This window comes from Larus michahellis, chromosome 7 (genome assembly GCF_964199755.1).
Source record: "Larus michahellis chromosome 7, bLarMic1.1, whole genome shotgun sequence".
In the NCBI taxonomy this organism is placed as follows: domain Eukaryota; kingdom Metazoa; phylum Chordata; class Aves; order Charadriiformes; family Laridae; genus Larus; species Larus michahellis.
Window position 1 is genome coordinate 10,082,755 of NC_133902.1, and position 13,576 is coordinate 10,096,330.

At 41.0% G+C, this 13,576-nt stretch overlaps 1 long non-coding RNA gene across 1 annotated transcript in view; it reads left to right on the forward strand.

The window, feature by feature from the left end:
* Window positions 1–4,539: 4,539 nt before the first annotated feature.
* LOC141746432 (uncharacterized) overlaps window positions 4,540–13,576 on the forward strand; it is a 48,635-nt gene continuing 39,598 nt past the window's right edge. The window contains exon 1 of the long non-coding RNA XR_012588353.1: window positions 4,540–4,781. This is a non-coding gene — a long non-coding RNA (uncharacterized LOC141746432). The remainder of the gene's footprint in view (window positions 4,782–13,576) is intronic.

Below are 13,576 nucleotides of genomic sequence, written 5' to 3' on the forward strand. Positions count from 1 at the left end.
CTAGTACTAGAACTGGCCATACTTATCTAAGCCATCTGAGGGTGGAAAAAGGTATTTTATGCACTTTTATAAAAGCTATCATCCTTTTTTTTTTTTTTTTTAAAAGTACAGTTTATGTTGCTGCCCTCTGTCATACGTATAAGCAAGTCTTAAACGGGTAGCATGGCTCCTAAGAACAAGTACAGACAATGGAAAGTCTTCCAAAAAGCCCTGTCTACAAAACAGAGACATTTCCAGGCTCTGGTTCTGTTCTTGCTGCAACACTGAGCAATCCAGACATTCGACACTGGGGAAAAGCACCAAGTTTTTGGGTGGACAAAAGATTATCACTGTTATCATCCTTTATATAGACACACAAATTTATTTTTACAGTGCAACTGTTCTATCTTATAAATTAAACTTTTTAAAGAGAAAAACACTCCTTTAAACAAAGCAAGGGACTTTGAGAGTTATGTATTCTGGTCAAAGAGCACTGACATTACAGACCTAGGCATATAGCAAGTGCTTATATTCAGCCTCCTAAATCCAATGTATCATTAAAAATAAAATCTACAGACACAAACAGAAGACCAAGTTCTGTCCTGATTTAGTCACTGATAAAAGAATTATGTTTATCAACATGTGGCACATCTGGAAGAGTTACAGCCATGAACCGGATGAGGACTAAATCAGGACAGAATTAGACCTCTGTAGTGCACGGCTGTATGGCAGACAGATGTGCTCTCTGTCAACAAACATAATCCCTTTCAAGTCATTGACTCCATCACCAGCAGAAGTGGCATTATTAGTCAATGCTGCGCATGCAGTTTCACTAACGTACTCCCTTGGTTTCAGGGATAAACATATGCATAATCCTGCACTGCACAAATCCCACACACTAAATAGGAGTCAGGCAGATTGGTCAGACCACCCAAACGGAAGGTCAAACAGTGCAACTCGTAAAATGTCCAGACTGAAAACCCTCTACTTGTACTGGTAAGCAGACTCCTTATTTCAGTTCACTGAGTCAGTGGGTAACTGCTTGCCAGAGGATTCACAGCTTCGCCTCAGAATAGCAGAGGTACTTTTATCTTAAGAAACACGAAGCAATTGCCATAGTATATGTGACAATAAACTGGGGCAAAACAAACACAGAATTCATAACTTGAAATACCACAACCATCTCAGCGAATTGTCTCCAATAGATATCCATCTTCAGATTGTAGAAGATATTTGCAGAACCTGGGCCGTGTTCCATGCTTTGTGATTAGAATAACAATGATTCTTCTGTGGAAGATGACGACGGATCAGATGACCCTGCAAGCTCTTTCCTAGGCTTGATATATGCTACTTCTAATTATCAATGGCTACATAATGCATGGAAAGCAGGACTAAAGTTTAACTACTCAACATGGACGAAGCGTAGAACACTGAATTCAAACAAAAGTTCAGATTCCTCTACTGATAATCAAGGTAATCAGCATTTCACTTGTGTTATTGATGCCACCAGGACTATTTCTGGACAAGAACATCACCCTAGGCTGTCTAAGGATGACAAAGCATGACTCGTGGCAACTTTATACAAGTATCACTTGCAATCTGAAAACAAAATAATCCAATACAAAATCCTTTTAATAAAGGAGAGCAAATTTAAGGCTTCTTGACTGGCACCGCTATGTCTATGGAGGCAAGGAGTTTCCTCCAAATTGATGAAGGAAAAAGCAAGCATCAAATCAGTGAAATAAGTTAATGTTCCGTGGAAATGACATTGAGAAATATTTTTTAAAAGTGTATTATGCTAAAGTGACCAACATTTTGTACTGGGACAGCAAAAAAAATTTACCATATTCAGTTGTCTGGCTTTAGGGATGGGAATTTCAGTGTAACAATTTAAAACATGATAGCTGCTCTTAGACACATGAAGATTACCTAGGTAGCATCAGGGGTATATAATGTCTTAGCTCATAAAAGGTCACCTCAGTAGTTCATACTACATTCATGGGAGAAAGGTGAATTATTCTCAGGTAGGTGAATTATGCGAACAGTTTTATTTGGCAGAATTTAATGAAAGAGATAAACAATTTTCTCTACTGATACAGAAGAGCAACAGGGGAGCAAGCTTTACCATTAAAAGCTGTATAAATTCGAGATTTCTTTATGCATTGCATTTTTCTATGTTTAATTCTAAACTAAAGTATTTTTACCATATTTCTTAATGGGAGAATTGTTCTCATATTGTGTATTGAGGTGTGTGTCGTATTAATAAATACTATAAAACCTCTTTCAAAAGCATGACTGAAAATGGGATTTAACATCCTGGTCTTAGGTTGAACAAATCACGCATGAGCCTTTCCCAACACCCTTATGAAACAGATGCATAGTTTAACTGGTTTACAGACAGCTACTTATAGAGACAAGCACACTGGGGACTGGCCTACTCCTGATACAGTGTCTTCTCCTAGCTTTAAAAAGACATTTTCACAGAGCTTCACAAATCCAGTGAAATATTAATGCTTGCCTTAGAACAAATTAGCAAGTTGCCAACCAATGCAAGCAGCATTGATTTACATTGCTTCCCCAGTAAAAGCTATTATTTTAATAGCTGGTATGAAATCCCAGGACTATCTTTTAAATTCTGTAAGTTAAATACAGGTGTTTCATACACAGACAATAAAGGTCTACCCTGCTTTATATCTTCACTGGGCTACTGAGCTCTAGAACATTTAATATTAAACACATGACAACATCACTCTGCCATACATAGAAGAAATGCAGAGTGATTATTAGTCAGAAAAATCTTTAGCAATTCAGTACATTCATTGCTGCAGCTGTTTTCAGAATGGAAGTGATCATTACTCAGACTTACCGTAATCCCTAAAGGGGCGGAAAGTCATTCACAGTTCAGCATTTTCTGCCTAGAGACTGTAGGAGTCATGGTAGGCACAGAAAAAATCAGCATATTAGAGAGATTACGTAGGAGCAGAATTCTCAACTGGAGAAACAGGTAATTTTCACAGCACCTTCTTCCCCATTACACAAGTGTCTGAAATACTAGACAAAGTATTTTTGGGGTGGTGTTTACGAGTGTAAACTAACCTTTCATTTTAACTTTAATTTTGTATTTTATAGCAGAAAAATAAGTTTAATGCCTGGTGATATGACAATGGCTAAGGGGCAATGAAAAAATCCCCTCCGTGACTGAGCAAATGGCAATAAGGATTACAGAAATTGATAGGTATGTTTTCCCTATAGAATTAGGTCAGATGATTGGCCCAGGAGACAGCAGCACAAGAGGATTAAAAAAAAATACACATAAGAAAAATCACACCAAAGATGTGGAGTAATTCCGGGTGCCATGCTTAGTTTTGCTTCTCCCTTGTACTTAACATGGAAAAACACCAGGAAAATACCATCACTATTTAGAGTACTTCCTCTGTGCACAACAGAAGCACTACTGCCCATTGTGAAAGAAAGAGCTGACCTTCAGCTTCTAGCCTCCAGAAAACCAGTCTAATCGGTGCTGCAGGACTTCTCTGCAAGCTCTAGGCCTCAGACTAGTGCTCACTGTACGGATTATGAGTTGCATGAGGGCTTGCAGCAGTCACATGTGAAAAATTTGTTTCACTACAACCAGCAGCACCAATTGGTTTCATGCACTGCCTGTAATACTGGATTTTTTTTTTTTTAAAGTCCTCAATCTGAGAATTTTAAACATAATTGGATTTCAAGTAACAAAATTAGAGAGGAAAAAAACCCAGTAATAGTATGAGCCCCAATTCATGTCTTCCTTATTTACATCTAAGCAGTATCAAGCAACTGAGCTGTTTATTTTAGAAAACGACTGTGCCATTTCATTGAATAAGATTACTAAAAGGAAGTTAAAAGTCCCTTGGGCTAGATTAATTTGGCCTAAAATGATCACAAATTAGCTTTATCCACAAACCCTTTGATTTGGGGACAGAATGTTTCCGATCATGAGCGGCAAGCTCAGCCTCCTCTACTATCTCCAGCCTGCAGAGCCCCACTCCCGCAAGCCAGGCCCAGGCACAGGCAGGGCAAAGCCGAGGGAATCTGTTTGCCTTAGGCTTCTTACTGGAGTGAGGCTTTAATCTCTGAATGTTCGCAAACTCCTGCCTGACAACAGCAGCCTTATACCTTTTCCCTCCCCCGACAGCCATTTTGTTTTATTGGGGTTATTGAGGCAGGATTACTTAAAGAGTTTATTAACATAAAACCACCTACAACATTTAAAAAAAAATAAAAATCAACATACTTATCTACATAGCTAAGATCATCTTGGGCTAACAATGATTTTCTAGCGAGGGATTCACACTTCCTTGTTGGTACTAAAAGCTGACTCACCTGCTGAAGTAGGCCAGGACTGCCATTCCAGCATCTATTGCTCTGTTTCTGCTGACAGGACACAAGGAGATGATACAACCCACTTCTTTAAGGAACTTTCTGAAAGTGAGAGAAACACTCATTTTAAGGATCTGGAGCTTTAATTAGCAGGGAGAGGAAGAGGTAAATCCCCCAGCTGAGGCCCTTCCTTCCCCCCCCCCCCCCCCCCCCCCCATTTCCCTTCAGGTAATGAGGCTGATGGCCCCACCCCAATGCCCCGCACCACCATTTTGTTTTCCCGCCTCACTGCTGTACTTCCCCTGGGCTCTTCAGCTCCCTAAGCAGGGTGCCACCTTCAGGAATGTCTTGTAGCTCCCACCTACCCCACTGAGATGCTCAATGTGATACAGGGAAGATGTGTTTGCAGCGACTTCTCGTTAAATTACCTCATAAAGACCCAGGTACTGGGAGTTACAGGTGATTTCTGTGGGGAGGGTGAAGCTCAATGCAGTTGTTTGAAAGGGCTTATGAGGGAGGCCAATCTCCAGAGTGTTGTGTGGTTGGGCCCTGAGTGCTTTTAGCTCCATCCATAGTTATATTTGTGGCTGTTTCTTAAATCGGAAAACCTTTTGGGCAGCCTGGTGTGCTTACAGCTGTGTTAGAAGTGCCACTGCCTCCAAAAGCACTTCAGCCTGGGTGCTTTTGGTCAGGCTGGGAGGAGGTGGGTGGTGAGGGCTGGGGCTTGGGGTGGTTTTATCTGAGGGAAGTTGCCCGCTTCCCCTTCAGAGGGTTTGGTTCTGGAGAATCTCCTTGGGAGCCTCTTTACTGACTTCTTGCTGTGTTTTAAGAGACTTCCCTGCAGTCTGTTGTGCCAGTCAAAGTAAGAAAGGTTTCAACCTGAGGTAAATAAGAGTGGTTGTTTAAATTACACATGGAAAAAAATGACCTTTAGCAGGAGAATGGGACTTAAAAAAAAGAAAAAAGTTTGGAAAATAAATCCTAAATACAGCTATTTCTTTGCCACGCAGCATGAGTTAGTAGTGCTGAATTTTGCAGCATGTTGCATTCCTTTTAAGGCCTAGTTCACCTTTATTTCTGTGTCTATCTGACAGATTTCCAGTGCTTTATTAGGCTTTCCTGGTTTAAATTGATTTTTTCCTTCAAAAGTCTTTTCCCTGATCAAGGATTTTTCTGTATTAATGAAGCAATGTGTTCTTGTATCTATAAATGGAATAGCATATGCTATACAGTAAGCGAATTGGGACCAATAGAGAAACCTCTAAGAAAAAATACCTCCTCCACTAGCAAGACCAGCAAATGCATGGAATCAAGAAATACTTTGTAAGACCATCAGTGTCGCAGGAGCACTGTGTATGGGCAGTACCTCATTAGCCTTATATTACCATAATGTTTGTTTTGTGACCTTTGTGCTGTAATTTAAAACCAAAGCAGTATCGCTTTCTTGTGTTTTTTAGTATTAAGTTAAAAAAAGTGATTTTTTTTTTTAAAGCATTTTTCAGTTTCTGTATTTTTTTTTTTTAATCCTTCTAAAGTTTTCTGCTGGCAGTCCTGTAAATATCACTAGTAGCATGATGTTGCTGATGCTGCTAATTGCTGTGTAGAACTCATGTTGATTTAGCGAGCTCAGTTGTCGTTTTGCTACTAGCACAGATATCCATTCCCTGTTCCTGGCTTCCTACTAACCCATGGTGAAAGCTTGCTGAATAAGAATGGCTGCCCAAGTTTAACTCATTGGGGTTATTTTAAAGATAGAATTCGTATTCATGTTGTGGGTGAAACGTTCAGCTTCAATACTTTAAAGAGACGTTTAAAAAAAAATGAATCAAACCCAAACCAAACCTCTTGTGCTAGATAGTTACAGACTGAGAATCCTGAAGCCATCTCGGAGGAGCATTGCTTCAGAGAGATGGCAGGACAGGACAATTAGATAAGAATTTGGTTGCTAGATGAAAGGAAATGTGAACTCCTAAACCCTCTTGGGAACAGCTCAAATTGATTTACTATGAAGTGCAAATGATCAAAATAAGTAAAATGCAAGTATGGAGCAATTTTATCTTCCTCTTTCTTGCTTCTCTTTCCTTTGTCCGGAGGCAAAAGGATATCATCGTGCACTTTAGTAATTTGTTTTTTAAATTGAAGATTTGTATATGGTTCTAAGCAGTCTGTAGTAGTTACTTCACCCACAAGTTACCATTAGGATTTCATCCTCAAGGTATTTGTATATGAAAGCAATTCTCGGTAATGGCAAAACTGGTTGACTGAGCCATAGCTTGGTTTGGTGTTTGTTGATAAAGCATGCATACAGAATTCTTAGGAAGGTGGTAGTCTGAGAAGAAGGGGATGTGTTTGCAGGTCATCTCCTGACTTTAATCAATATAGCTTTCCAAGGATCTTGTTCAGGTAGAGGGGACGTCATGATCAGAACAGAGTTTTCCTGATGGCTTGTGTTTCAGATATGCTGACCCTGAAAACCTGGCTACATCATTGTGGGGGAAGTGATGTTCAGAGTAACAGCACGCTGCCCAGGCACTGAGCCCTTTTGCCTAAAGCTAGAGTGGGTTTTGCATAATGTGGTTGGGTTTGCAATACTGCAGCCAGGTGAAGGCCTTCAGACTATTATGCATTTGAAAGAAGTTGGCTTCTAATTTCTGTAGTGAATGAAGTGCTTGAAACTTTTAAGTACTCATTCTGCTGCAGGATGAAAACAAACGTGAGACTTAAGTGCAAACATTCCCTGGGAACAGTATAACAGGCCTGCTGTTTTTCAAATAGTAACATTTTTCCTAATTGTTTCCCCTAAGAGACTAGTTAGAACAGCATATGCACCTTTGTAGCCCTGTTCACAGCTGTGGGAGGTGTGGCACAGCTGTGTTGCATTGTATCTAAAGCTAGGACACTACCACTGTAGATTTTACTCAGCAGCTCAGCATGCCAAAGTTAACCTAAATGTTTGTTCAGTGTTTTGCTAAGGATGTGTGTTTCTGTCTGAAAGAATCCTGCTGGGTTTGTCTCTGTACAGATACACCCAGCAAACTTGGGCAGAGAGTGAGTGAGTTGGGCTCTTTGCAGCTGAGGCAACTTGTGACCTGTGTCCTGTTTCCTCTGAGAGGCTCCGCTAGAACTTTCTACATTGAAACCATGCGTGTTTGAGCAAGCCTGGGAATGAACTGCTTGCACTGTGGGAAGTAGTAGCTGAGGCAATGGGTAGAGGAAGGACATAGTCCTGATTGGTACTGATAGCCTACCCAGTTTTCTTGATTTCTGTGATGTTAGTAAGGGAGAAGGAGGTCAAAACAGATTTTTACATTTATATTTTAAAAGCAACAGAAGCTTCCAGGAAGGTAGAAATTGAAGAAACATAATACAAGGGAATGGAGCGTGGCAAGAGGATTCATTTACTGTACAAATTAGTGCATAACATAACAAAGGTTAGATAACTCATCAGGGAGGTACAAGTGCTTTTCAAGGTCCAGGCTACGTCATAGGAAGCTCCCACTGATTTTTAACTGGTTTTGGGTCATGCTTCTACAGAGCAGAACTGAGACTGCTTCTGATGAAGTCACGCATTTTTAAAAGTGATAAGTGTATACAAAAGCTCTTCCATGTGATTCCTTCAGGAAGCAGTAGGAATACAGATGAAGCTTTTAAAACAAAGCCCTGTGAAAGTCAGGTCATGTAACATGGGATAATTGTGTATGAGATCTCAAATAGACGTATAATTATTAAACCAGTGATCGTATGCTTGCTGGAACAGGGGTAATGTTAACAAATTTGTGTTTGGACAGTAGCTAGCACAAAGGCTTCTTGGTCCTTATACAAGACCTTATGCATGATTAATAACAAAACAGCAAATTTACTTGATGAAACAACATCCTTTGAAGTTTGAACTAGCAGGGCATCCTTGAAGATGTGCAGGGTTTAGATCATTGCCGAGCTCTACCTAAAGGCTGGGAGCAACAGAAGTGCTTCTGTTAACATGCAGGTTATATGAAATCTTCTCTTTCTGACCCTGTGTTGAGTGGTAGTTCTGCTAGGAAAGTTTTGGCTTAATGGTGTTATAATGGTAGTGTGGCTTATCCTGCTTCTTTGACCAATGCGTTTTCATTCTGTCTCTGCTCTGTTTTGATGTGATCCCATTTGCTGGGATTTGTGTGTCAATTGTTTGCAAACATATGATTCAGAATGGTGTAACTGTCACCAGCTACGTTAATATTTACAGTTTGTTGTTCTGTGTGTGTGTCCTAATGCGTAAGCGCTAGAGCAACTCAACAACCATTATTTATAGGCAGTCAAACAGGATGTTTTATAGGTCTGTGGCATCCAATGCTGAATCTCAGAGTTTGATTACAGGAGACTCAGGAATTCAAGGTGACTACCTGACATACTGAGCAGAGGTTTATGGAGGTTAACTTAAGAGGCAGAACAGTAGCAATGTGTACCTTTTAAATAACTTTTATTTCCAGGTAGGTCTTAAATCTTAAAAAAGAGATGCAGTTATTTCTTCCTTGTTTTACAGGTGGAGAAACTGAGGCACAGAACAGTGACCAGTCCTGTCTATCACTATGCTGGAGGGACAGAGTTGGTAAAATAACTTGGATTTTTTTGAGTCTTAAATTGGTGATTTCTCTGATGACGTTGGAATACCATGGTGGACAGCACTATTCAGTCTCAGCAACCTGCATATGGACCCATGAAAAATTTCACACAAGTCCCTTGAAATTTGGAGGGGAGGCTCCAAGAGCTGTGTGGTGTGCACAAACCTGATTTTCTTAGATGCCTTTTGTGGATCTCTCAGGAATAGTTTGTGGTCCCTCTCCCTGCCCCCAGAGGAGTGTGAACCACAGGATGAAAATTGCTGGTGTAGGAGTGTTGTTAGCCAAGGCTGTAAGGACTGAAGTGTGAAGGAAAATGTGTTTGAAAGCAGGTCTGGACTTGCTAGATTAATGCTCTGCTTTGCTTCTCAGATGGCTGGAGCTGAAAAGCTTAAGTGGAATTCTGTTGTATATGTCTGACTTTAGGACAGGTTAGAAATGGAAGTTTTTTTGGCTTTTGTTTGTGGATACCACCTGTGTGACCACAAGTGATGCAGGTTTGGGGCAGGGATGGGGGTCTTCATGGGGAGCAGCTTTGCTTGTTGCAGGAATCAAAACTGGGAGGAATTTATACAGTGACAGAGAGACACCCCTTTAGTGTCCTGGTACTTCAGTAGTAGTTTGCAGCTTACATTCAGGAGCAGCTTTAGCAAGCTTGGCTGTTGTGAGGATTATCAGTCCAGTGGAAGCGCTGACTGAAAGCTGCCTGGCAAGTACAATGAGTGTGGGGTTTAAAGGAAAACAGAGTGTGGGACAGTGTGTGGGATTGGGAGCAGGGATTTAAGCCTATGTATAGAGTTGTGGGATTGTGGAATGGAGGGCTGGACAATGCTATGTAGGCTTTATTAGTGTTTTTTTTAAAAAATGTGTTTTCTGAAAGATGAAAATAGCTTTTGAGGTGAGGCTTTTAAGCTCTGGCTGAAGCAAATACATGCTGGTGCTGCAAGGAGCAGCTCCAGACTGTGTTGTATTTGTTTTTCTCCTTTTAGAATGCAATTTATTTTTCTGCAGGTTTTGTTCTCTTCTAGCAGATTGTTTGATGGCCTCAATGTAGGGCTGGGAGACTGCACTGAAACTGTGGCTCTCTTGCTGGCTTTTTTTGCATGTTTAGACAAGGTCAGTAGGACATTAATCCAGTTATGGAATGAAGAGGTTGCCCGTGGAAGAATGGCACCTGAGTGCATGATCATGCTGTGTTTGTGTGTTTGCTGTTAACTTGGACCAGATATAAAATGGGAATAGTAAATCGTTCCTTGTTATCTGTCTGCAGCTGGTTCTCTTTGCTCTGAATTAAATAGCAGAGGACTTGCAATGGAGTACAGCACAGATGATGGAAGTCTGGGTTGAGCAATGCCTTAGAAAAACTTTGCCTGAATAGCTCTCGCATGATTGCATTATTCTCAACAATCACACCATGCCTCGCCAGCACAGAGCTGTTCCTTGGTAGTATCTGCACTGGTCCCAGGGCAAGAAGCAGAGTGCATCAGCACGTGTGCTGCATTGCATTGTAATGGCTTTAGTAGAGCTGGTATCTGAGCAGAACTACCCTGACCTGAGAACCTGTTCTAGTTCTAGGGTTTCCAGGCAGCATTGCAGTGTGTAGTGTAGGCTAACCCTCAGATCTTGGTGGATCCACTCCCCGAACTACAATATGCAAGACCATGGTCAAGAAAGCTATATTTCTTCATGGTTCTTTCAGCTCCAAGTTTGATGATGGGAGAAAGTAGGTTTGCTAGAAAAGCATGGTGGCCTCTTAGTTCAACACACTTCTGTTAGAAAATCAGGACTTGGTTCTTCGCTTCTGATAGGAGGATTTTCAGTGCCGCATCCATCCTCACATTAAACTGGTTCCCCATCCCCATTGCGTGAGGGTGGCTTTAACTCCATGGTGCTGGCTGAAACTCAAGGGAATCCAGCTTGACAGGAGCAAGTGTGACTACCCTGTAATCTCTATGTCAACTGGTGTCACTTAAGCAGTTAGAGTTTATTCATCTTTCTCTGTATGCTTTGGGATGGACAATTTCTCACCATTTCTCTGTGACAGAAGTGGAGTGGTACATTACAGTTACAAGGATCACAATACGAGCCATGTCATTAGGGGCCAATTCATACAAATGAAGGCTGTGCAGACTTGAGCACCTTTCCCCATTTGTGTCCAGTAACACCAGCTGGTACAGTGTGCGCTCCTGTATCCCGTGATACCACTGATCAGGGATTAAGGATTGTATTCAAGTAATTGTTCATGAATTTATGACAAGAACTGAAACTGGAAAGTGAAAGTTGTCTTTCTTGCAATGAAAATCTACATCGTGTACGTTAGAGCTTACTGCTTTGTATCCTGAATTTGATGTCTTTTCTAAAGAAACAAATGGATTTTTAAACACTAAAGTATTTCAACATATTTGTTTACCTCTGATTCATTTGTATATGCATGACAGATTCAAATTCTAACCACCTTCAGCCCTTCACCCTTCTGATAGTAATTAACTCATAGTATGTTCCAGTACCACTCAGCGCAGGCTTAATCAGATCATCAGTTGTGGATGTTAACCACAACATCTGTGACGTTTGCATAAAACCTGTAGGAGCCTGACGCTGTATGAAATTGCTCTCATTACACAGTTCATTTTGAGATTTTAAGTAGCCATGCTGCTCAGAAAACAGGATTAGGGTGAAGTATTCTATTAACATACTTAATCCATAACTAAAATAATCTTCATTACTCCTGTGCTGTTTTAGGAGACAAATGTTTTATTTAAGCTGAGAATGACCTTTCTGAATAGGACCTATGTAGTCATGTTATAAAATTGAAGTCCATAATGAGAAACATTAGCTGGAGCTTGTAATACAGATAGGAGGCAGCTGTGTCAGAGGTGTCACCACTCTTTCAGAGAGTTGCTCCTCTGCAGCTGGCAAGGAAAAAATTGTAATTTCTGTCTTTAAAAGTTGTACTGTGGTATATGTTGAAGAGATCTAACCACTGTGTCTCGCCTGGATATGTCTGAGTTAGGCATTAGTTTTTCAGAGCATTGTCTGTCTGCTGGTATTTCCACAATGTCTGTTGCAGCCACAGTTTTGGCTTGTGCTCCAGGACTGAACTGGAAGACTCCAGAGCTAAAACAATGAGCGCCGACAGCTTCAGCAAAAGAGCCAAGCTCCTGACGTGGGTGGCTGTCACAACACATATGCTTTGCGTGTTCACTAGAGGATGGACATGAACAGTAATGCTGTGTATTTCTCCATACACAAAGGCTGTCTGTGGGCTCTGTCAGAATTACTTCTTCTGGATTGGAAACAACTGCGGGATCTTTGTCAGCGAGTGTGCTGCGGAAGAGTCATGCTGGTGACTGCCTTTAATTGAAGTGAATGCAAAATGGCTGCCTCTCTCTACAGCAGAGCTGCGGCATTGTACAGAGACAAGAAAGGCACGATAGCTATGCAGTTACCTTGCACAACTCACTTGCCTGAACTCCAACCTTATACTATTGCTAGTTCCCATTGGGAATAAAAAAATATATTTATTAACAAAGCCTTAAAGGCTTTCTGTGACTGGAAACATTTTAACAGCCTTTGTGTACCTTGCTCATTTGAGACAAAGTCTTGCTGGAGCAGAATACACCCTCACATTTTTCATGCTGCTTTGGAAAAGATTTTGTGCAAATGGATTCGCACTGGGGAGAGGCAGAGGGGCATGCACAGGTGTGTCTCTCTGCTTGTATGTTGTAGCCACAGCATGACTGGCTTGAATGTCGGATGCTCCATGTTTACTGTTCTCACTGATTCAGAGCGTAGTTTTTCTCATCCTGCATCACTTCAATTGAGACTGAGCAGGAACTAGAATGAGAATCTCTGGTCAGTATACCCCAATTCATTTTGCCCAACTTCACTTGCTGAAATGCTGTTTTTCTGACGTATAGAGTCAGCATATGAGGGAAAGAGAAAAGACAGTGCTGATGCAGGAGGGGAGGGGGTGGGAAGAATAGGAATAGAAAAAATAATGGTGAATTAACAGAACAGGTAAAAAGTTAGAAGTAACAAAACTGAAGAAAACTACTGTTTTGTGCACATCTTTGTTATATACATGAAATCTTGCTGAATGTCAGTGTCTAGCACAGAACAAGGAAGAGGAATGGAGGGAAGGAAAACATCGAACAAGTCATTCTGTAGCAGTTAGATTTTTCTGTGGCTTTTTTTTTTTTTTGATATCATTATGAAAGAAGTGGCAGAGCAGACCAGGATCTGGTTTGGATAAGGAACAGGTCTGGCTAGAGCCAATCCTTTGGTCAGGTAAGACAGAATTTTATGTGAATAATTCCAGTTCTGTGAAGCTTCCTGTGGCAGTGGGCAGAGGAGCCTTCAGGGTTTCTTTTCTGGAAGTGGAAGATTTCCTAGTGCCAGAACCGTAGAGGATAGCCATAAAGCTGGCTTTTGAAGAAGCTTTCTAATACTTGCTGGGGGTCAAGAAAATCTGGAGACCGTCCTGTGGCAGGCCTCTAGGGTAGTGAGAAATGAAGGCCCATCTCTCTGAGAAAGTTTCCTTTATTTTCTGGTTCACCAGTTGCTTGTGCCTTTGTATCTCTGTGATAGCATTTGTTTAAACTAAGATTTAAAATGTGAAAACACTTTGGCATTTTTTTGGACAA